General features: G+C 48.0%; 1 protein-coding gene and 1 long non-coding RNA gene across 51 annotated transcripts in view; one reads left to right on the top strand and one right to left on the bottom strand.

The window, feature by feature from the left end:
- The window catches only part of NFIX (nuclear factor I X), a 5476577-nt gene that overhangs the window by 3741573 nt on the left and 1709901 nt on the right, over positions 1-25103 (bottom strand). The gene's annotated exons all lie outside the window — the stretch shown is intronic.
- Positions 2114-25103, top strand: part of LOC144826393 (uncharacterized) — a 221700-nt gene continuing 198710 nt past the window's right edge. Inside the window, exon 1 of the long non-coding RNA XR_013609815.1 lies at positions 2114-2207. This is a non-coding gene — a long non-coding RNA (uncharacterized LOC144826393). The remainder of the gene's footprint in view (positions 2208-25103) is intronic.

The following is a 25103-nucleotide window of genomic DNA, read 5'->3' on the forward strand; positions in this document are numbered from 1 at the left end:
CACCCTTCACTTCGTTTGCATAACAAGCACCTCGTATTGCGGTGCAATCACACTCCTACCCTGCAAAGAAATGCCCTTGACTCGGGTCGGGAAGTCGAACAGAGGTTACGTCCTTTACAACAGTCTGGGGAAGGCACAAGGAGAAAGTGCAAAAGGTTCAATTCAGGTGCTGGCACACGGACTCCCAGAATACCCAATTCAGCAGGTTCCGCCCAGAGGCAGTGCTTGCGGCATAGGCCAATGGCTGGCACACTGGAGGCAGCGCTTTGGGCAGAGTGAGGCACACGAAGGTGCGCACATGGGCAAATAAAGGCCTTGCTCACAGGTGCACGATCTACATACTATGAGGTGGGAAAACATGGCCCTAATAGTGCACCGCTCACCGTAAACCATCTGGTGCTGGTGAAGGCCTCCTCAGACACCATGCTCGGAGTATACACCAGTTACACAGCCAGAAATCACGTGCCAACAGATTATTTTGGCTAACATAACAGAACCTGCCAGGGCAATGTTCTGGCAGATGATGATTTGGGGGCACCAATGCTGCCCAGGGCAACCAGTTCCCTTCACACATTCCGAGCCACCGACACTGTCGGTGCTTTTTAAATGACACCTACTCCTAAAGGGAGAGCAGTCATTCTCCCCACTGAAGTGTTTCACAATTTAAAGCACCACATAAAAAGATTGTAATACACCATACACCTGCCCACAGAGGGTACCCGTGCCCTGCTCAATAGATTAGTGCTGGGAAGTGGAGGGCAGTTCTCACCTTTTGCCACTGGCAACCGCCTCTCTGAAGGTGTGCGTCAGGAAGTCCATGCTGGCATAGGCTGCGCCGTCACCCGCGGCCAGCAGAGGGCGCGCCTTGCCACTGGGATCAGTCCACTCTGCCGTGATGTGTATGTGGTTGAGGCCATTTTGGAAGCCAGCTGATGTTTCCCGGCACATAGGGCTGCCTCCACTGGGATCAGAGGGGACAGTGGTTTCGGGTGAGCTCTCCCCACCGGGCCCCCTCCTCGGCACTGACACGTTCTCCACTGAGGCCGAGCTGTGGCGCTTTGGGTTGTGCGCAAAGGAGGGCGACACTGAGGTCACTGTGGTGGTGGACGAGAAGGTCTCGGAGCTGTGCCGCCGCCGGCCGCCTTGCGGGTCCGCACGGATCACTTTAGCGCCACGATCGGGGTCCAGGGGCAGGGGAGGCGGGAAGGTGACCGCCGGGTCCAACATGCTGAGGCGCTGGACGCCGGCGGTGGGGCTGGACAACAGAACAGTGGCCTCAAGCTTGGGACAGATGGGCTGCGGCGGTGTGGGGAAGCTCATCTCGGTGTAGTCATCGTCTTCCTGCTGCCTTTGCACGGGAGAGGGAGGACCGGAGCCCCGGCTTCGAGGGGACGATGCCTCGGACTCCAGTGACACCGGGCGTAACTGTAGTCTGTAGACAAACAAAATTATTATATAGGCGACACTGGAACGTGTTGCTCATTGTTTCGTTCGCAACCCACCCCTGCAAAACCCACGTCCAAAATGGCCAAAACATCACGGAAAAAAAAAACACCGCCCACCACCGCATGACGTAGCGAAAAGCCTAAAAATCGCCGGAACGCCCACGAATCTGCTCCGGCATTGACAGACAGATCTCTGTTCCAATGGCTAGCCTCCATTTATGGAGCTAGCCAATGGAACAGAGGGGCGGGACTACACACACATACTCTACACAAAAGTTTTCACCTGCGCGAAACGCTGCTTGCGCAGCTTTCGACAGGCGAAACCTAAAAAACTGGCGGTCATTTCGCCAGGATGGTTAAGACACAGCCAAGCCCTCTCGTAAATCATTTAGTTCGTTATATGAAGGTATAAATGTACATATTGGTTTATAAACACCTTGGCTGACTCTATACACGTTTATAGTCCTAATACACCAACGAAGTAGAAGCTCTATACTTTTCATAAACCAACACGTGTAGAGGTTTTTAGGCACTACCAGTCTTCCTGACTAGTGTCTATGCAGCGCAGATGCGCAATACGATATCTGCCGAGTGAACTACAGATGACAGGCATCCCACACGCATGCGCGACTGCCAGGACCCCGCGCATGCGCCGTCACGTGCCCGGAAGTAAATTAAATGCCGCAGCCTCACATGACCACAGACGCGAGAACAGCGAGGAACTCAGACCCCCAATGTCAGCCACGGACTAAACAGATTAAAGTAAGTGTAATCCCTAGCTAGTTAACATGCCCTGCCATTACGTACCTAACAGGGACTATAACTTAGCTTTTTCGATCTTCCCCAGCTCCCGGCAGGAACACAAATAGGACGCTGGTAATTATGTTTTTACCAGTTTTTTGACACAGTTGCAGTTTACTGCCTTAAGCATATAATGCATCACATCTGCAACTCAGGCAAGCGCACGCTTTTTCCTAAGAGCCATATCACGTCCAAGCAAGACTAATGTTAGTCTCTGGTAATAGACCTACCCCCCTTTCACTTACGTCCGATCTTTCCAGTACTCGATTCCGGCGCTCCAACTAAAAAAAGCAACGGAATTTACCACTTCTGTTAAATATGTTTATAATCCCCAAATCTCCTATGTTATAGTTTTTACCGGAAATTGCACCCGTCCTTCATTCGCTTGCTTCAAATCCACATGAATGAGGACAACCAAATGAATGAATACAAGTAAGTTAGATAGTAGATCGATCTAACTGTAATAGAATATGCATCCTTGTCCTCCGATAGAGCGACTGCTTAACTTTTCAAAGAGATAATTTTCTAACCTCCTACATTACAGAACTACCCTGTGCCCATATTAATTCTCCCATGCCGAGCATCGTTCAGAAACCCATGTGGTGGGACAAAAATGGCAAAATGAGTAAGTTTCATATAATAGATAAGAATAATTCAGGCAATGCAATTTGGTTCTTTACTAATCATATTGTACCTCTCCTTAGATTAAATCACTGAAACTAGTACTTCTCAAGACTGCACTTTCTCTCGCGCCCGAAATTTCTTGGACATATGTTAGATACAAAAGTACGTTCTGAGAACAATTGGAGAGCTTGAAATCACGCGCGTAGTAAACCTCATCACCAATGTAAATATGACCCAGCGCGCCAATACACGGTTTTCAGGTTAGCGCCAAACCAAACCTTTTTATTAAAGACTAGCAGCCCGTCCCGACCTTGTCCGGGAGCAATCATGGCTTAGGCCCCCGCCTGCCCTGACGTAGTGCAGTATTATGGCTGTATGTTTACTTTTGGAGGCTTTTGTAACCTGCACTCGTTTGTTAACCTGCACGCTCCTCACTGCCCACGTAACTTTTTGTCACCTGCAGACGTTTCTGTGACTTTTTCCTCCTGTAATGGGCTGTTTGCTACTCGCTCCACGTTTCTTTTTCCACGGCCGCTGGCGCCCTGCACACGTTTCTTAACCTGCACGCTCCTCACTGCCCACGTCCCCGCTGCCGCTTTTTCCTCCTGTAATGGGCTGTTTGCTACCCGCTCCACGTTTCTTTTTCCGCGGCCGCTGGCGCCCTGCACACGTTTCTTAACCTGCATGCTCCTCACGGCCCACGTCCCCGCCGCCGCTTTTTCCTCTTGTAATGGGCTGTTTGCTACCCGCTCCACTTACCTGCACACGTTTCTTTTTCCTGTGGCTCGATCACCGCTCCTCTCTGCCTCCGCTTTCACTCTACCTCATCCGCCGATCAGCGCTCCTTCCCGCTGCCGCTCCTCACTGCCTGCCCTCCGATCGCCGCTCATGTCCGCTGCTCCCCACGCTGATCGTCACTGCTCCTCCCCGCACTGTACGCCGCTCCTCCTGATGTCAGGACGCACGTCGCGGCCGGCGCTACTTTGGAGGGACTACCTTTTTTTTAATATAACGTTTTAAATAACATTTATTTTTAAAATTTATATAGCCTATAACCATCTACACACCATGACGATTTCAACGGTGTATCGGGTGTGTAGATTGGCACTGTGGTTTCCGAGTTTACCCGCCGCAAAGCCTGAAAGTTCTTGCTTTATTATAGTAGTATAGATAATTATGCATGTAAGTAAATTCATCATGCCACTGGGAGCACGTAAAATCACTGTGTTAAAAATGCATTACGTAGGGCCAATTGCTAATCTCGCTTACCTTATTGCAGTTTCAGGAAGCTCCCCAGTCCTGATGATGATCGAAAATTATAATAGATCGAAACGTCGTCGACCCATCCAAGGAAATGCCCCCACCCCATTGTATATAGCTTTGTGGACTACACCTTGTTGTTATGTGACATTTCGTTCTGTCTCACTTTGTTCACTTATGTCACGTTATGCACCTTGTCACTTATGTGAGCACCTGAAACGTCTTCTTACACGTTAAGAGTTGAAAATAAATGACTGTCTATATGTTTCCCTACATATTCAGCTCCCAAGCGTGACTTAATTATATGCTCTAGTTCCTTAGGACCTATTCAGGCCACCATTGAACCATTGTTTTTCTTAAATACGCTTCATCCCCAGGTTCACTTTATGGGGTACCCTTGTCTCCTAAACTATACCACAGGCGGAAGCAAGGCAGACAAGGCATCACAGCCGCTCCCCAGATGCACAGCGCGGGGGCGGACAAGATGAGGAAGGCAGCTGCTCCCAGTGCTCAGCGTGGGAGCAGCGGCTGCACAAAGAAGAGAATCCCATGTACGCAAACATGAAAGGCAGCCGCTCCCATCGCTTGGCGCGGGAGCAGTGGAAGTAAAACTGCCGCCCCAGGGGAGCGGCAGATGAGCAAGACAAACGGAGACGCTATAGCAGGCCCCGGAAATGAAAAAACAACCGAGCCGGAGTTACAAACCGCCTCGAACAGTAGAAACGGGTGTTCCAGCCGGAACCCAGAGAAAAAAACAGGATGTTTCCTGACTAGGTCCCACCCTTATAGGTCAGGTGACAGGTACCTCCTGCCGGGTGACCATCTAGGGTGAGAACCTTTTGAATTGGGTGAATGCTGTGTCCGGATCATGGGGTGCTCCTTGGTTACTGTGACGAGGGAGACGGACGAGGTTGGTAATGTTTGGTATGGTTGTGTTTTAAATCCTTGGGTATGACTGGATAGGGATGTCTGGCTTCCTGCTATGGACAGCATGCTGCTGCCTTTGCCTTAGCTTTCCTGCGCTGGACGCTTTTTTTTGTTCAAAGTAGCCAGTGGCCAGTACAAGGGCAGCCGGCAGGGGTTGCTGGCAGTTTACTTACGGCTTTCTTTTTCTGTTTCAGTTGACTCCCTCTGTGTGGTACTGGTTTCTTTTTGATGCCTTATTGGTGCGAAGATGGGCACAAGCCTTTTTTGTTGCCTTCACCGCCCGCCTTTCTCAAGTTCCTACTGATTCGCAAGTCTGATTTTGTGTTTCAGTGAGTCATTTTCACAATGGGGACATTGCCTTAGGCCTTTTGTGGAGTCGAACAGTGCTTTCAATATGCAGTTGTCGTCTGGTACTGGGTACCTGCAGACTTTCCTTTTGAGTGGGAGCTTGCCTTCCCTCTTTGGCTCTGATGCAAACCATTTCAGGGGTGGCACTTCTATGGGGTGTACCGATACTCTACCTAGTGGGTATCTGCGCTTCTGTTTAAGGCTCTGGTTGCATGCCTTAGGATTTTGTGACTCACAGGACTGCATCTTCAGATTTGTTTGATGTATTGTTCCTACATTGCATTGTTCCCTATTATCTGGTTTTGGTTTCATCCCTGGAGGGTGTGGTGAGTGTGTCCAAAGGGGCTAGAAGCCTGTTGGCTCCCAAGGAGCTATAGCTCAAGAGGGAGTCTTGTGCCTTTGGTGGTGAATGACTCTCACAGGACAGGAGTTTGAATCCTGCCAGTTCTGTAAAGGTATCCTAGAGTGGTACATTTTGAAATAGTGCTTTTTGCTAGGGGGACGAGATTTGGTTCCCGAGTGGTTTTTGCTTCTTCTTCTCCACCTTGGGGGATCTTGCCCTTTCATGGGTAGGGTCACGGCCACCTCGTTCTCTACCTACCCCCATCTAGGCAGGCTGCTTCTGCCCCAGCATCCAATTCCTTCTTCTTCTCAGGTTCCGGCTGTCGGTGATCTGGTCGGTGATCTGGTGGGGGGGGCATCAGTTGTCTTTCCTCTGGGCGGCCTCTGTCTCGGTTCTGTGGACTCTGCGGATTCTGGGAGTGGGCTCCCATTTGTTTTTTGTCTCCCTCCCTCCAGAGGCTTTTCTTCGCACACCCCTTACCTTCGGCCACGCCATATAGGGTGGCTCTGTTGACAGGCTTTCCTGGGGTGTGCGGTTTCTGGGCACTTGCGTCCAGTGTTGGATTTGCTGTGGGAGCATTTGTTTTTCCCATGTGTTTCCTTTGTATTATTTTCTTTTAGGCTCTTTTTCCCTTACTGGTTCAGGGGTTGTGATGGTTTCCTTGGTTTTGCTGGTTGCCTGCCTCCTTGTGCGTCTCTACCCTTCATCTTGGTGTTACCTCTTGTTTTGTGGGTGGGACAGGCACTTCTGATTCTAGGTTCTCCCCTTTGGTTTGTCTTCTGCCCTGCGGGTCTTCACGTTGCTGTTTGCCCCCTCGGTCAGGGTCCTCCATGGGGATCGGATTCGGGTGTTGCCGTGCCTTGTTGCCTGGCTGTTCTCTGCTTCTTCTTTCTCTAGGGGGGCTCTTTGAGGCTGGTGGGTCTGGGTCCGTCATGGGTTCCGGTTCCTCCGCATGTTTTCTCATCTGGATTCTAACCCTGGACTTGGTGTTCATCGGATCCCTTGGCCATGGTCAATGAGATGGTGTTCATTCCTGCAGGGCAGTGGGCTTCCTTGGGGTAGGACCTGGGTTGTCTCCTGGTATTGGATTCCCCCCAAGTCCTTCAGTGGTTGTGGGTACAGGTGTTGCTGTCTGTGGCTATCATTGTGCTCCTCTGGGCTCGTCTTAGACTGGTCCCGTTGGTGTTCCGTCTGTCACAGTGGGCTCCTTGTTCCGTGGATTTCGTTCTGCTGGTGTTTGTTTCTCCACTGCTGCTATCCGGTCTGGGTTGGTGGTTGGTGTTGTCCATTCTCTCCACGGTCTTCCTTTTCTGGGGTCCCCTTCTTGGGTGGTTCAGACTTTTGCCAGGCTGGTGGGTGTCCTTGGATTCCTGGTCTGTGCTGGGCCTATAGGATTGCCTCCAGTCGGGTTGCTCATCCGGCTTCCTCGAGATGTGGGCCGTTCATTTGGCTTGGTTTCCCCTGTCCTCCGGGAGCTTCATATTTCTAGTTACGGGTGAACTTTCAGGTAGTGTTGGCCTGCATCCTTCACCTGGGGGTTTCTGGGTTTGCTCCCTTTGGTTCCTTGCAGGGGTGATTCTGTCCTTGGCTGGGGTGACGGTGTTGTTGCTCGTGGTGGTTTCTCTCCCGGGGTCAGAGCCCTGTGTGGCATTTCTCTTGTGCTGGGTTTTTACTTCCTTGGCTTCCATCTCCCTGTCGGTTCAGTTTGGGTTCCCGGCAGTGGCTGTTTGCTTGAGAGTTCACTGTTCATTTGCTTTCCTTCTGTGCACTCCTCCCGTGTGTGGCGGCGGGATGCTCTGTCATTCTGTTGGCCTGGTCCCTGCCTTCCGCTTTTCCTCAGTTTCCTTTGATTGCGCAGGTTCAGTACTTGATTGGCCTGGACAGGGTGTTTGTTCTGTTGGTGGTCCTTGGCTGGGTTCGGCTCCCTTGGTTCCTATGCTGTGGGAGTTGGCTGTACAGGGGTGCTGGGCATTCCCGGATCTTCCTTACCATTGCGGGGCCCTCGGCTTCCTGTGGGGGTTCTGCGTCGTTTTCCTCTTCGGGCCTGACTCTTGTATTGTTGAGCCTGCTGTCTCTGGGTTGCCTCCTGGAGGTGCTACCACTTCCTCTTCTGATGGCTTTGCCTTAGGCCTGGCCCCTTCTGTGCTTTGAGCTCAGTGGGCAGCCTTGCGGGCATTCCGCAGTACTCTGTGGGACGGTTTGGATCCTTTGGCGGCAGGGTTGCTTCGGAGTGGTTTCCTGCAGCGTCCTCGGCAAATAATTTGCTGACAAAGCCAACTGAGCCAGGCTCTGATAACCCAGATGACTCTCCTTACTATCTAGACCATCAAGGATTGGTGTTTTTTTTATTGTTTCACCTAGCTAAGCTATCACTTGACTCACCCCTCTAATGTAGTTTGTCTTAAAATGTTTATTGTTATGCATATTATCCTTACACCATGATATTTACCACTCTGTTTCATGCATGTTGTAAAGCGCTCTGATACCCACAGGTCTAGCTAGCGCTATATAAAACGTAATAAAAATAATAAATAATAGGGCATTTTGTCTTGCGCCTTCCTGGGTTCTTCCATTGGTGTTGCTGTCCCTTCTGGGGGCCCCGTTTAAGCCCCTGGGGTCCATGGCCTTCCGGTTCATCTCCATAGGGGTGTTTTTTTGGTGGCCTTTGTTTCTGTGGTTCGAATTGGGGTGCTCGGATCCTTTCTGTGCTCTCCTCCATTCTTGTGGGTCCTGCCGGTCTGTATTTTGTTGCGTCCGGGACGAGGGATTCTGTTCACAGTCCCCTCAGTTGTCCACCGGTCCTGGAGAGCTGTGTTGCCTACTTTCTTTTCAGTTGTTGGGTCTGGGGTGGATTCTGCTCTCGCTGATGCTTGTCTGACGAGCGGTGTTGTTGTGTTTTGGACGGCCTGCGTCTTTTTGCTGCTGTGACGTCTTGTTGGTCACTGTTGGTACTGTCTGGTCTGGTTGTATGCCTTCTGTCTCAAGCCTGGGTGGTTGTAATCAGCTGTCTGCCTTTCTTGCCTGGGTTGCACAGGGTTCTGAGGTATCTGCCCAGGTGCTGGGTTGGCCTGCCAGTGGTCTGTCTCTCCTGGTCCTTGTTCAAGGGGTGCTCAGCTGCAGATCCCTGTTGGACCGCTGCCTGGTCCTTCCCACTCTTGTTCTTGGTTCCCTGGCGGGTGGTGTTGGGTCTCCTTCGGCGGGGACTTTGCTGTGGCAGTTCTTGGGGCTGGTTCTTCCTGCTCTTGTTTATCATGCCTTCTGTGCTTCTTCTAGGTTGTGGTCCGGCTGTTTTTGTTGGATTCCGCTTACTGTTTTCCTTTTTCCTGTTGCCTATGGTTTCTTGTGAGTTTCCATGAAGAAGCTGGGCTAGGGTATGGGCTCACTACATAATTCTGGTGGCGAGGAAGACTTAGGAGGAGGTAATGCCCCTGTTATTTACCGGTAATCCTCATTACTCTGAGTATTGTCTTCCTTGCTACATTAGTTCCCATCCCTCCCTCCCTGTTTGGCTATCGGCTTCAAGTGGTTCTTAGGGCTTGGTAGTTCTACAGGAAGTGGGATGAGTCGACCCTCCCATTATACTAGGTCATGGGTGACAGGGTCGGGACAATGGGTTAACAACTCTGTCGTCCAGGATTTATTCTTTGAACAGCATTGTATCCTCTGCCATTGACATAATGGAACAGGACGTGCTAATGTTACAACATGGCAAGTCTCAATTACGTTCTATAATACTGTTAGGCTGACGTTACAAAACCTTCGTTCTGGCTATGTGCCCTGGCGTCTAATCAACACTACGTCATTGTTTACTGTATTTAACCTTACAGATAAACAAATCTCATTGGCACAGAGGGGAGCAGACTATACAGTGCTGAGCATAGAAAAACTGGAGAGATTACCATTGACCGTTTCTGAGAAACTATCAGTTGAATGGATAGTACATTACACCATCACGATACCAGGGACGATTTTCCAGTTTCAGTATTGCTTAAAACACATACCAGCAGGCCTGTATGAAAGGTTGGGTAAAGAATACATTAAGTCGACCTGGAATTTACCATACACACACAAATGTTGGAGTGGGGGAAAGGAGGTATTTCTTAGTGGTAAAAATTGTAAAAACTCACTAAGCGGTACACTATTATGTCAAGGTGTTAATTTGCACGGAGCCTATGAGGGGTCTTCCAATACCCTTTCTTGCCACCTGCAAGGTTCGCCCGCAGCGGCGATAGATCTAATTTTTAGGCAGCTTTCCAATGGTAGCTACATTATGTTAAATGATCACAGCTGTTGTGGAATTATGCCAGGAATAGTCTATCTCGTTAGTGTGTCAGCCAGGGTCACTTGTTGTATGCAAGTATTGTTTCCAAAAATCAAGACAGACGGGGAGTCGCCACTATGGCCTTCACTGAACATCTCTTCTATACGAATTGATACTTTAAGCAGAATGAAAGCTATTCTTTTGCAAAAAACTGTGCCACTGACCTCGTCCAGAGAGACGTATGATCTGCAAGTTGCAAGGACTTCTGCAGAAATACATGCATTATCATCAACAAATTGCCCAGTACATTTTGCAGAAATGTTAGGTCATATCATAAACATGTCTGATACCAGCGGCATTGTAATGTATTTAAGACGATTTTTTCTGGACTGTTAGCACCCTTTGAAGCAGTCCTGGGCGTTTTTCCTAACTTCGTACACTCTGTGTTTGGCGGCCTGCTTCTCATTTTGGGACTCCGAGCAGGGATCTTATTTTTATTCCTCTTGCTCCGTTATGGCAAATCCGGCCACCAGCGATACCCAAGTCAGCATGGAGAATGGGCTCCGGGCCATGCGGTATCGTGACAGAATAACCCAGATCCTTGGCTTGGCTCGTTTGAGAGATCTGAATACCACATGGTTCCTGTCAGTTCAGACCAATCTGGCAAGATTGCATCTTACCTGTTCTACGATCCCTGCTTTGTGGAGAGGAATGCGTGTTAGATATCTGTCTAATACTACCATCGGCATTGCCAACGGATGTTGACGCATTACTGGGTCCGGTAACAGCTCATGTGTTGTGTTGCCCCCAACGGCTACCAATCCTGATGACGGCATTCATTGAGATTGTAGGAGAGTAGGGTCTGCTTCCTATGTTCACCCTCACTTTTTGCTCTGATCCACTGGTTTTTCGACTCTAGTGTGGCTGTGGGCCTACTAATCAGACCCACAGCCCAGCTGTTCTCTTTCTAAATTCATACCATGTACTTTAGGTACATATCCAATTGGGTATTGGGTCACCTTTGTGAGCCCCTGTATAGTGTACCAAAGGTACCCAGGGCATAGGTGCATCCAAGGCCTACCAGGGGCTGCAGCATGTATTATGCCACCCCTGGCTGGCCATCCAAACTGACACAACTGGCTGATCACTCAGCTGGGGCAAGGTTGTGTAATCACCCCTTGCTTAGGTATAGTATTCCTATACCTACAATTATATATAGACACATATATACCTATAAGTCACTCCTATGGCAGGCCTCAACAATCCTGGAGCAGAGTGCTTGGTTTTATGTGAGATGGTGCTCTAGCATGAGCTGAGCCTGTCTGCAGCTTTCGGAACCATGTCCTTATAGCTGTTCTATGATATAGCCATACCATATACTCTTAAGTGCATTATAATCCTCGCGGTTATTGCTAACTTTGGTTTGGCTTTATCAAAACATGTCGTGTTAGGTGTCATACGCTTTGGAATACTACCCCTCGCCAGTTCTGGCGGCGGGGGTAGCTTTCCACCCTTCTAGAGGGAGAAGACATGTAGTTGTAGCTTTACCTGGTTAAAGTTAAACAGAGCCTCAGCATCACAAAATGGATTCTGCTGCAACAGACACGAGTCTGACCTCCTGCTGCTGGACGAAACTCCGGCAGGGGAGGCCTGGACAATAGGTTTCCTGCCTTGGGAGGTGCGAGCACCTCCCCAGATAGGCTCTTGTGTATTGGGGCAGGGTGGGTTGAATGAAATGAGACACTGCCTGGGGCACACAAGGTGCCCCATGCATAGCCTGGTTCAAGCCAGTTGCTGGGGCACTCCAGACCCAGCTCTGGCAGGCCTTAACAATCCTGGAGGCAGATTGCTTGGTTTTATGTGAGATGGAGCTCTAGCATGAACTGAGCCTGTCAGCAGCTTTCGGAACCATGTCCTTATAGCTGTTCTATGATATAGCCATACCATATACTCTTAAGTGCATTATAATCCTCGCGGTTATTGCTAACTTAGGTTTGGCTTTATCAAAACATGTCATGTAAGGTGTCATACGCATTGGAATACTACCCCCCCCCCCGCCAGTTCTGGCGGCGGGGGTAGCATTCCACCCTTCTAGAGGGAGAAGACATGTAGTTGTAGCTTTACCCGGTTAAAGTTAAACAGAGCCTCAGCATCACAAAATGGATGCTGCTGCCACGGACACAAATCTGACCTCCTGCTGCTGGACGAAACTCCGGCAGGGGAGGCCTGGACAATAGGCTTCCTGCCTTGGGAGGTGCGAGTACCTCCCCAGACAGGCTCTTGTGTATTGGGGCAGGGTGGGTTGAATGAAATGAGACACTGCCTGGGGCACACAAGGTGCCCCATGCATAGCCCGGTTCAAACCAGTTGCTGGGGCACTCCAGCCCCAGCTCTGGCGCAAAACTGGTCAAAGAGAAAGGGGTGTAACCACCCCCTTCCCAGGTCCCACCCAAAGGAGGGACCTAGCAGGTAATCCAGCCCCTCAAATCAGTATATAGGTAGGAGCTGAGTCTAGAAACTTTAGATTATCCTGAACTGAAACTCTGAAACGAAACTCTGGACCTTCAACATTCTACTGCAACCAGAAGACTGAAGAATCTCCCTTGTGGTCAAGGAGTGAACACCCTGTGCAAACAGGCACCACCAGTAACTTGCTGGTTTGCTTCGTCAACGCTCCAGCCGGATCCCGACAACCTAGCGATGCAGTCTCTGGACTTCCAGACTTCTCTGACTCCGACCCATATCCACAGCAAAGCTGAGACCTGTGGCGGGCACGAGAGACGTGGGACCGGACATCCTGCAAAACCTGGTTTTTGCTAACTGTGCAGTTTCTGAGGCATCCTCGAAGTTGTGCATTGGGGTTTGAGATGCCCCAACCCCGAGCCGTAAGTGCACCGAAGCTCAGCCCTCCACAATTCACGAGTGCTGCTTGGAGCCTGTGCCTGCATTTCTCCTCAATGCGTATTCGCGGTTGCTAGCCCGTTGGCTAGTGGCCCTCCTGAAGACATCACCTTGAAACAACACCACTTGCCTGGTTGCTCTAGACTTGCTCCTGCTTTTCTGTAAAGGGAAATCTCCCCAGACCTTGCTGGTCTGAACTAGAAGCCGATCTTCCCTTTATGCCTCGGTTGCCTTTGCCAAGGTTTGTTGACTCCAATCCGGAAGCCGACACCGCCAACAGCGAGATCCTTTGTGGGACAGTCAGTATCCAGCTCCTGGTTGTCGTCGACACCTCCTGGTCTACGTGGCTGCAGAGACAAGCTTTGCATCTTCACCTGATTGCATCTCGACATCGCCTAGTTCCTTCCTGGTTCCTTCCCCGTCACTGGCTAGTGACTCAGACTCTGTCCCCTCTGCTTTCAGGTTCTTCTCGACTCCGATCCACCCTTGGATCCACCCGGACATCTTCCTCCTAGTCGCCTGCAGCATCTTCTTGCAGCTCTCCATAGGATTCGACGACGAAACCCGACACGACTTCACACCTATGCACCCGGCTTCCCTGGGTGAGGTAACTCGAGTACTCCGGTGCTCCCGTGGGTAGTAACTATCCAAGTGTCCTAGTTTAACTGGGTTTTCCCGTGGTCCATCCGGAAGTGTCCTAAATCAATTAATTTGTGACTTTTACGTTCCCATTGACTTTCTATGGTAACGTGCGTGTGTGTTTAGACACTGCACACGCGTCCTGTGGGTCTCCTACTCCCAATCCTATGGTAGTCCTGTGTAGCCCGAGCGATTCTATAGGCCCTAGGCCTATTCACCTTACCTGCAGTGGTTCTTATACCACTTCTTTAGTGTATGGTTCGTGAGGCCCCTAGGGCAGAATTGTATTTGTGCAACTTATAGTATGCTTATTGAGTAACTTATGCTGTATCTCGAACTCTGACCTCATAAAGAGTGCAGAGGGGTGTGTTAGTAACAAATACATATATATTTGATATTGTTAGACCTGGCACCTTGGCGTGAGTCTCCCTTCCACGTTTTGCTGATGTGCCTCAGATGTTTTGCTGGTATTCGATGCTCAGGGCACCACGCCACGGCCAATCCGTGCCGCAGTGCAAGTGCTCCCAATGTAAAGTGTATATGTATTTGATTTCCACGATTGGCATTTGGTTTACTATCCGTCCCCAGTAAAGTGCACGAGGAGTGCCGGGGCTTGTAGATACAAATGCCGCTAGTGGGCCTGCAGCGCTGGTTGCGCCACCCACAGAAGCGGCCTCGTAAGATGTGTCTCAGGTCCGCCATTGCAGACCCTGCGTACGGTCTCGTACTGTCACGCTGACTGTGCAAGTGCCCACACTTGCCAGTCCCTGAACCTTCCCTAACCTTCATATCAGTCACCCCTATGGTAGGCTGCGGGCAGGGTGCAGTGTAAGCGTAAGGTAGGACAAGCCTAGAGTGTGGCATTTCCTAGTAGTGAATTACCGCCCTTTTCGTTCTTCACTATTGAAGGGCTACCTGTTCTCTTAGGCCAAGATGAGCTGCCGGAACTATTACACGCTATAGTCCCGGCAGGCTCAGGAAACACGGTAGCACGTCGAGTTTAGAATGCCTGAACTCAGAATAATAAGATACTTCCTTTAGTAAGGTTTATTTTAATATCCTGTGTTTGCAAATGCTACTTTTAGAAAGTTAGCCTTTGCTGGCCTAACTGTTTCAGCCCGCCTCTGCCAGGATGTGTATCTGCTGTCTGGGGTTGTGTGAGTGACAGGGCTGGGAGGTTCCCGGGGACAGTCTGGGGCTCCAGGTGGTGAATAGGGTGCTTACTCCAGGATGGGTGGGCGGAGTAGTCCTTGACTCTGAATAAGGTTGTGCTCCACCACCACAATGCTGGCTCCACCTCCTGCGGAGCGTCTGATGTCTCTGCCCTGCGCCCTGAATGAAGACGGCAGCGTCCTGTCAACAGAGTACTCCAGAACCGGGTTGAACTAGGCTCAGGCCCCCTGTCCTGCAAAGACAAAAGAAATGCGGTATAAATATAGGAGCTCTGCTCCTTACAAATCAGATCCAGTTTTGACCACGACGAACCTCTGCCTGACTAGAAGGACCAAAAGAAGCTGAAGGACGGAAACCAGTCTGTATCCTGTAAGACTGGCCTGCAGTGGTGCCTTGCTGAGAACGGAGAGGAAAGGACCAGAGAGGACTTTGTAGACTTGTGCCTGAAACGATCTCCAAGGGCTTGATCGAGAGCTTGCTCTCTGAACGAACCCCAGGACCATTGGGTTCTATTCTGCTTGTGCCCGTCTGCTGTTGGGCCTTAGTTCTCACTGCCTCGCCAGAGTTGTGACTCGGGTGCCTTCGCCCCCTCCCAGGTCGTGACAGCTCGGAGCCTGGTCGCCCTGCCGCAGAGAGCCACGCTCATCCCTGAGTCGCTCTCCGCCCCAGTGCCGGGCCGCCCCCTCTCCTGTCACCTCGTCGCTAACGGAGCGCGTTGGGCGCCTCTCATCTTCTCCAGCCGGATTCTGCAAGGAGCGCATTCCATAGCCTCGGACGGCCCGTACGTTGTAACGTACCCGACTATCTCGCTTTGCCTCCTGCGTACCAAGGCTCGTGCCCTACCTCAAGAAAGGCCCCCCCGTACAGTGGTACCGGAAGCCTGGTACTGCACCCGCCCACCCGAGAACGCGACGCCCCTCCCAGATCCACGAGTACGACCCAGAGTGCTAAGAAGTAGTACGTCCCGCAGGCCGGAACGGCGCCTCGCCCAGTGAGCTGCCTCGACCCCGGATCGCCGCAACCCTCCACAGTCCTGCTCCCCCGCCTCGCTCCTCGAGGGGGACCGAGCCGGAGAGACCCTCTGGAGAACCGTCGGCCTCGTCCCGGGTCCGCCCTCACCAGTAGCCGCGCCTGAAACGACTCGGATTTCCGCGAGCAAGGTACACGTGAACTCCGTCTCGAGTTCATATCGGATCCAGGGTCCGCAACGTTCTTATTTCCCTTTAATCGTACCTTGCTGAACAATGAACATTTAAAGACTAATTGCCTATTGTAATCTGGTGGCCTCAAATCGCTAAACGTTATATGGTCTTGTGATAATCCTGCTTGAATCTATCTTTTATATAAAGTATACGTATTTTTAATACAGCCATACGACTGGTGTCCATTTGTGGTGGGTCAGTGGGTTTACTGTGTGTGATCATAAATGCTTAACTTACTATCGCCCTGAGGATTAGCCTTGTCTGCTCGCGCCACACTACCTAGAGGGTGAGCAGGGGTTATTCGAAGGAGTAGTTCCCTTGCCCTGCCTGGAAGTGAGGGTCCCTGCTTGTCTCAAGTGCATACCTGTGCCAACCAGAGACCTCCGGTTCCAACATTGGCGGCAGCGGAGAGGATTACGGATTTGCATTTATGATTCATGTACAGTGAATTACTGATCACCACGTAGCGAGAGCAGACCTATAACGAAGCCACAGATTTACTTCCTTGCCGAGAGATCTCCAATCTCCAAACCATGCCTGGTTCACTCCCCGAAAGAGCACCCTCTGTTATCTCTGGATTCGATGATGTTGACTGGGAAGGGCTTGACAAATGCAAATGGGATCAATTGAAAGCCCTCTGCGGAAAGTTCCGAGTCTCCCAAATGGGCTGCAAAACCAGAATGCAGACCCTCAAGGCCCTGAGAGCCTGAAAAGAGTCGAGAGAGCCAGAAAATCGGGTGGTAGTAGATCCACCAGATAGCCTTGTCGAGGTGCAGGGAGGCCCGTCGTCAGAAGAGCTGGCGGACAGGGCCGCAACCAGAGCGCATGAAGTGGAAATGGCCAGATGGCGATGGCGGAGAAGAAGCTCCAGCTAGAGCATGACATACGCCTTAAAGAAATGGAGCTGAAAGCAAAGAGCTTGGACGCAGCTCCTGGTGGCAGCACAATGCCAGCCCAGGCAGAGTCAAGGGTCTACGTACCGAAGGATGTGGCTAAGGAGTATTTCAAGGGGGATGACATAGGGCAGTGGTTCCGGGCCTACGAGGTAGCCATGTCCTCCCACCGGGTCCCTGAGCGAGATTGGGGAGCGGGGTTGTGGGGACGGTTCCTGACCGAGGGGCGAGATACCCTGCTAGATCTTCCCTCTGAAGAGTCTAACTCCTACCAGCACATGAAAGATGCCCTGATGAATCAATTTGGGTTAACCCCTGAAATGTACTGACAGCGGCTTAGGAACTGTGTGTAGATTCAAGGGGGTACGTATGTGGAGTATGTGACCTTTTTCTGCAAAGCGCTGGATGGTTGGGTGAAGGGCAGTAAGGTAAATGATTTTCAAGGGCTGCTTGATTTAATGGCATGGGAGCACTTGTCGCTTAATTGTTTTCCTGAGTTACGCCAGCACTTGATCGATAGCAAGCTGTCCAACCCGAGGAAGCTTGCTGAGCCAGCGGACCGCTGGCTCAGCACCAGGGTCCACAAGGGTCCAGTGGGAGACTCAGCCAAAGGTGGGCAGGGTCCCCAGCAGAAGAGTGGGGGGACAGGGGAAAACAGAAAGGGTTCCACAAAGGCCCCCAAATTAATCCCCAAGGGAGCCAAGGGAAAGGTTCTCAGCCTCCTTCACCCCCGAGACCGACCGGGGCCCCGACAGGTAAACCTGTTCAAAGAGGGCCCATCACCTGTTTTAGGTGTGGCGACCTGGGTCACGTTGCCTCTGACCCTAAGTGTCGCCTGTTCGCAAAACCCGCACCCACTGGTGCGCCACCCCGGCAAATAGCTAGTGTTAATTTTGGGGAGGAAGTAGCCGTCCAAATGGGTGGGGATCCCGTACAGATGACCCTAGTCTCGCTAGGAGACAGTGAGATGGTCCCCGAGAACTACCTACCCAGTAACACTAAGAAATATGGGCAGGTAGTAACCATCAACGGTAAGAAGGCGGAGGCTCTTTGAGATACAGGAGCCAGTGTGACTGCAGTGAGGCAGCACCTGGTGTCCCAAGAGCAGGTAGTACAGCACACCTACTCTAGGGTTGTCAATGCTGACAATTCTGAGAGCCAGTGTCCGATGGCTCAGGTTCCCTTTGAGTGGGGGAGGGTCTCTGGTACTCTGCAAGTTGCTGTGAGGACCTCCATGCCTGTAGATTGTCTGCTAGGGAACGATTTGGAGACCTCCCCTTGGGGAAAGGTGGAGAAAACGACTCATCTGCGGATGGTGGGTCTACCCGACTGGGCGCGAGTGACCACGCGGTCCATGGCAGCCAGTAGGGGTGTTGAAGAAGTCCTGGAGCCTGAAGGAGAGGCCCAGGAACCGGCCTTAGAGAGGAGGCACGGGAGGCGTGGACAGCCGGCCCCCGAAGTTCCCACGGTCCAGGAGGAAGCAGACCTCGAGGGGGATGCCCTGGAGCTGACCGGGGAACAGATCACTGAACTGGGAGACCCGCCTGAGCTGACCCATTGGTAGCAAGAAGGAGGCCCCTCCAGGGAGGAATTCTGCAGGGAGCAGAAAGAGTGCCCTTCTCTCGTGGGTATGCGGCAGCAGGCTGCAGACCAGGCCAATGGTGTTCAGTCCGGAAAACACTTGGTCTACTGGGAGAACGATCTCCTGTTTTCAGAGCCTAAGGCTGCTGAACCTGGGTCAGCCCGTGCGCTGGTGGTACCCCAGAAGTTCAGAGCCTTCCTACTGGGTTTGGCTCACGATGTGCCTTTAGAAGGACATTTGGGGATGGACAAGACCTATGACAGGCTTGTCACCCACTTTTATTGGCCCCAAATGCACAGGAGCTCAGACGCTCACTGTAGGACCTGCCAAACTTGCCAGGCAAGTGGTAAGTGTGGAGGGAAGAACAAGGCTCCCCTCCAACCATTCCCCGTCGTCAGTACCCCATTCCAGCGAGTGGAAATTGACATTGTGGGGCCTCTGGACCCCAAGACAGCCATGGGCAACAGGTTCATCCTGGTCTTGGTGGACCATGCCACCCGGTACCCTGAAGCCATCCCTTTGAGGACAGTGACGGCCCCCGTGGTGGGACGAGCACTGATGGGAGTTTTCTCATGAGTGGGATTCCCTCTAGAGGTGGTGTCTGACAGGGGCACCAATTTCATATCTAAATATATGAAGTCACTTTGGCAAGAGTGTGGTGTAACGTACAAGTTCAAACTGGTGGTACGTGATCAAGAAGTCACGACCCTGCCGATCGCACAGCTTGGTTATAAATTATTTCCTCCTTTTCTACTTGATGCAATGACTTTATTTTGCACACTTGTGTCTAGTTTTTTCTTAAATTTCACATTTATTTAAATCATTGTTTTGATTCACAGTAACCAGTTCATATTCACTTTCACTGTTACATATATTTCAATATTGCATTTCAATGAGAACTCAATTACATTCATAGAGTTTAAAGTACATATTCATAATGTAACAACAATCGTCGCTTGTTGAATAAGTTGGCCCGATGCATTTCGGGACCCTCGTCCCTTCTTCAGGGGCCTCTGTAAAAAATCATGTACAAAGAACAATTATAACATTCTGTATTTTCCATTTATGTGTTTTACATTAAGCCATTACTCAGTCTTGAGTCTCCCACCCTTTTGTCCTTATTTCAAATAACAAACTGTCTGGTTCATTAATCATTACACAGGAGAGAGTAGTCCAAATATCCAATATGTTATTGCATTAATACCATATCTCCCGCAAAGGGGTCTAACTCCTGATGCTGTTGCATTTAAATGATGCTGCTACCTTTGACATGGACCATGCTAATCGTCAATACTCTGAACATTCTATCGGCAGGTCCTGTTTCTTAGAAATAACGTGATTCCCTGTTACATTAACAGAGAAGATAAACTGTACTGGAAACGCTCTTAGTTGCATTGATACCAATAAAGTAAACACCAATGAACACTCACGATATTGTTGGTCCTTAAGTTTATGTACTTATCCGTGTGAAAACTCGTTCAAATGATAGCGCTAGTGGGGAATGAGGGATTTTCTGTTAGAAACCGCTCTTATATGTATAATTTGAAACAATACTAAAGGAAGCAAAAAAAGTGCTGTTACCTGCTGTTTGTTGTCAACCGCAGCGTATCTGAAACAAACGGCAGACGGTGCTTATATTAATATAAAAAATGATACCGGAAGGGAATATAGAATTTAACGTTTCCCGATTGCTTGGGGCCCGTAACAGAGCGCTTACCTTCAAAGTACTCGACAGTGTGTAATGAAAGCGCTGTCGTTTTACGAAAGGGTTTCCGCCTGGTGTCGACCCGCGCTTACTGATGTGTTATATGTTGGCGTCAAGAGTGCGCCTAACTTCGGTAATAAAAATAGAAAGAGGCTACAAAAATGATTCGGCCATATTTCAGTGCCGGAATAAACGTGGAATATATGAATATGTAGATATGCAATCACATTCACAAATGGAATGTGCGGATATGTGTGATTGTTGTATACACCAAGAAGTGGGATGATGTAAAACATAATACTGCAAAACAACTCATAACTCAATAGTGTTGATACTATTACTTAAAAAAAAAATTCTGGATAATTTATGTGGTGTAAACATGATTATTGGTTCTTAACATGGAGCTAATCCCCTGGAGACCTGTACAGAATGTAACTGTGTATATGTACTGTACACAAATATAAGTATGCCCCGCTGATGATAAACGTTCAATTTAACAGTGTTATCATTAATAAAACAATACATAATCTATACAGTGGTCATTCCACGTTATTCATAGTACATTATTAGGTGTAGACAGATTTCATAAAAAGCATCCTTAATCCAACTTGTCATTTAGACCCATGGGTTCCATGGTTTGGAACTTTTTAATTAACATTACTTCCCTTTGGGATAAGATCTTACGACTGTCTGACCCTTCTCTGTTTTTGATTTTTTCCACTACCATGAAGCGAACTTGGGAGATATTGTGTTTATGGGTTATCCAATGAGCTGCCAGATTCGACTTGGTGTTTTGATTACGTATCATACTTTTGTGCTCACCTATTCTGATTTTAAGTTTTCTTTCGGTTTTCCGTATGTACATCAGACCACACGGGCATTTTATGCAGTAAATTACAAAATTAGAATTGCAGTCAGCTGTGAATTTCAAACTTATTTTCTCTCCGGTTCTGGGGTGAGTTACAAAATCTTGTTGTATAACATTGTTACAATGTACACAGTTATTGCATTGACGCATTCCTCTGTGGTTGATGTGTTCAGATCTTTTTGTAGTTTTAAGTTGTTCTTGTAAGTTCCGACTTCTTGTGTAGGCAAATGTGGGTTTTAGCTGAAAGATGTTGTTGAAGTCTTCGTCATTTTGGAGTAGTTCCCATCTTTTAGTGATAATTTTTCTGATAATGATGGCTCTGGTAGAGAACTTAGATACAAATACGCTTCGAGTGGTAGTTGTGTTTTTATTCTTGCTTTTTAGTAATGTTTCCCGGTCAATGACTGACTTGTGTTTCTGCCTTTTCTATGCATTTCGAGGGGTATCCTCTTTCTTTAAACTTCTTCTTTAATCTGTGTAGATCCTCCTCATGGGCTTCAAGTGTGGAGCAAATTCTCTTGCTTTGTAGCATCTGAGAGAAAGGTAGATTTTCAATTAGTTTTGGAGAATGAAAACTTTGGTATAGTAAAGTATTGTTGCGGTCAGTTGGTTTTACAAATGTTTGAGTTGAAAGCTCTGATGCCCTCCTTGTTATCTTTACGCCCAAGAACGAAATTTCTTTCTCGTTTATCAAATGTGTGAATTTTATTCTTGGGTTTCTTTCATTCAATTCTTGTATATGTTGTTCCAACTCTTGTTGTGGGCCGTTCCAAATTAGAAAAATATCGTCTATGAATCTTTTGTACAGTACCAGATTTTCTTGCCATTTGATGTCTGACAAAATATGCTTTTCCTCAAATTGAGCCATAAAAATATTTGCGTAGGTTGGGGCTCCCCCGAATCCCATGCTTGTCCCACTGATTTGTAGGTAAAAGTCTTCATTGAATTTAAAGTAACTATGTTAAAGACAAAATGTTAGTAGTTCAAGTATCAAGATTTTGTTGGCCCCCACGTCTTCTAGTTGTAGTAGCGCCCATTCTGTTGCTTCAATGCCTTCCTTTAAAGGAATTGACGTGTACAAGGCAGTGACGTCTATGGTGCACATCATCCATTGTTGGCTTTGTGATAGATCCAGATTATTCAGATGGTTCAAGAAGTCCGTTGTGTCTTTGATGTTAGTTTTCCAGTGAAGGACAAATTTCTGAAGAAAAAAGTCTATGTATTTACCCAAAGGTTCAAAGAGCCATCCTATTCCCGAGAAGATCGGTCTAAAGGGTGGATCATATAGATTTTTGTGTACTTTGGGTAGCATGTACATATGCGGCCTCTTCGGATTTTGTTTGGTTAGAAATTGTTCTGTTTTGTTGGATATCCAGTTCATATCACGGGCATGTTGTAAGATTTTTTCAAGGGTTTTGACTATTTCTTGTGTTGGATCCCTGTCCAGATGTAAGTACGTGGTTTCATCAGCCAGATGTTCTTTGACTTTGGTGTTGTAATATTCTGTATCCATTATTATAAGTGCTCCCCCTTTGTCTGCTCGTTGAAACGTTAGTTCTTTTTGATTGGCTAGTTTTTGTAGTACTCTTTTTTCTTGCTTGGAAAAATTAGGTGTCTTCCTCGAGGAAAAATCCAATTTCTGAATATCTAGGGATACTAGTTTTTCAAATAGATCAATAGTTTTATGGGATACAGGAGCAATGAATGTGCTCTTTGGTTTAAATTCAATATATTCTTTTGATGCCTGTTGTTCACAATCAGTGATGACGTTGGAAAAGAAATGTCTTAATCTGATGTTCCTTAGGAATTTATACAATGCGATTTCAGTCTCAGCTAAGTTGGTTTGATATGTTGGAACAAATGATGTTCCTTTGTTAAGAACTTTCATTTGTTGATTGGTAAGCTGTGTTGAAGAAATATTTATGACTATGTTCTCCCGCTCCGTGTGTTGGGTTTGGTTTTTTATTTTATTTTTTCCTCTCCTGGTTTTTGTAGGTTTCCACTTTGTTTGGTTGGTAAATCTGGTGGTTTTGTGGGTTGTTGACCCTGTTCTAAAAAAGTGTCAGTTGATATTGTAGCTTGTTGCGTCACAGATATGTTTGTTGAATCACCGGATGTCACAGTTGTTTCTTTTCTTTGAACAGGTACCCTTGAAGTAGAAATGTCTCCATCCGAGACTACGCTTTCGTCTGATGAAGTGAATTGTTTTTTTGATGTGGGCCGGCGTTGTGCATACATTTCTGCCCATGTGTATACTTCATTTAGACGGTAGTCTATCGTATCACGTTTGAATTTTCTGAGTTTTCTTTCTTGTAAATCTTTTTCATAATTTTCCAATTTGTTGTTGATTGCTTCCAATTCGTTTGCCCACTCTTCCGTTTCCATTCGTTTGGACAAATCTCTCTGCAAGTTGAAAATCTCTTCTTCTAGTTCTTTAATTGTTTTTGACAATTCTTCCACAATCAATAAAATAAGATCTAGAGAGCATTTATTTAATACCGCATACCATTTGTCCATGAAAATTTTGTTGTGTTGTAATCGGAAAAGAAGGGGTTTAATCGCAAGTCTTAGGCCTCTGGGAATGCGTTGATGCTTATGGTATTGAATCAGCGTGGTCGCGTGTAATCTTTGATTCAGTTCACGGCGCATGGTGAATTCCAAGTGTTTTAACTGTTGGATAGTAGAGCCTTGGTGGGACTCAAAAGATTTCATGGCTTTAATTAGGGCATACATTTCTGTTGCTTGTTCTGATGTGTAGGTTTTTGTGTTGGCGCGATTTTCAGTGATGCCGGCTATGCTGTCAAATGACGCCATTCTTTAGGTTGTTGGGTGCTCTGGCCAGTGTAGGCAGTGACTGAGGTTAATGTTAACTGAAAGTTGAGATTGGCCCTTGGCACTCCAGTTAATCAATATTCTGGTGGGTGATAAATTTGGGTGAAGATTTAATCCTTCTTTGGCGTGCTGATCGGTAACTGTGGGCTGCCTGTCCCTCAGATTATAAGAATTATTCAAACTGGTGGTACGTGATCAAGAGGATACCCCTCGAAATGCATAGAAAAGGCAGAAACACGAGTCAAAGTCATTGACCGGGAAACATTACTAAAAAGCAAGAAGAAAAACACAACTACCACTCGAAGCATATTTGTATCTAAGTTCTCTACCAGAGCCATCAATATCAGAAAAATTATCACTAAAAGATGGGACTACTCCAAAATGACGAAGACTTCAACAACATCTTTCAGCTAAAACCCATATTTGCCTACACAAGAAGTCGGAACTTACAAGAACAACTTAAAACTACAAAAAGATCTGAACACATCAACCACAGAGGAATGCGTCAATGCAATAACTGTGTACATTGTAACAATGTTATGCAACAAGATTTTGTAACTCACCCCAGAACCAGAAAGAAAATAAGTTTGAAATTCACAGCTGACTGCAATTCTAATTTTGTAATTTACTGCATAAAATGCCCGTGTGGTCTGATGTACATAGGGAAAACCGAAAGAAAACTTAAAATCAAAATAGGTGAGCACAAAAGTATGATACGTAATCAAAACACCAAGTCGAATCTGGCAGCTCATTGGATAACCCATAAACACAATATCTCCCAAGTTCGCTTCATGGTAGTGGAAAAAAATCGAAAACAGAGAAGGGTCAGACAGTCGTAAGATCTTATCCCAAAGGGAAGTAATGTTAATTAAAAAGTTCCAAACCATGGAACCCATGGGTCTAAATGACAAGTTGGATTTAGGATGCTTTTTATGAAATCTGTCTACACCTAATAATGTACTATGAATAACGTGGAATGACCACTGTATAGATTATGTATTGTTTTATTAATGATAACACTGTTAAATTGAACATTTATGATCAGCGGGGCATACTTATATTTGTGTACAGTACATATACACAGTTACATTCTGTACAGGTCTCCAGGGCATTAGCTCCATGTTAAGAACCAATAATCATGTTTACACCACATAAATTATCCAGAATTTTTTTTTTAAGTAATAGTATCAACACTATTGAGTTATGAGTTGTTTTGCAGTATTATGTTTTACATCATCCCACTTCTTGGTGTATACAACAATCACACATATCCCGCACATTCCATTTGTGAATGTGATT

The sequence above is a fragment of the Lissotriton helveticus genome, chromosome 1_1, assembly GCF_964261635.1.
Source record: "Lissotriton helveticus chromosome 1_1, aLisHel1.1, whole genome shotgun sequence".
NCBI lineage: Eukaryota > Metazoa > Chordata > Amphibia > Caudata > Salamandridae > Lissotriton > Lissotriton helveticus.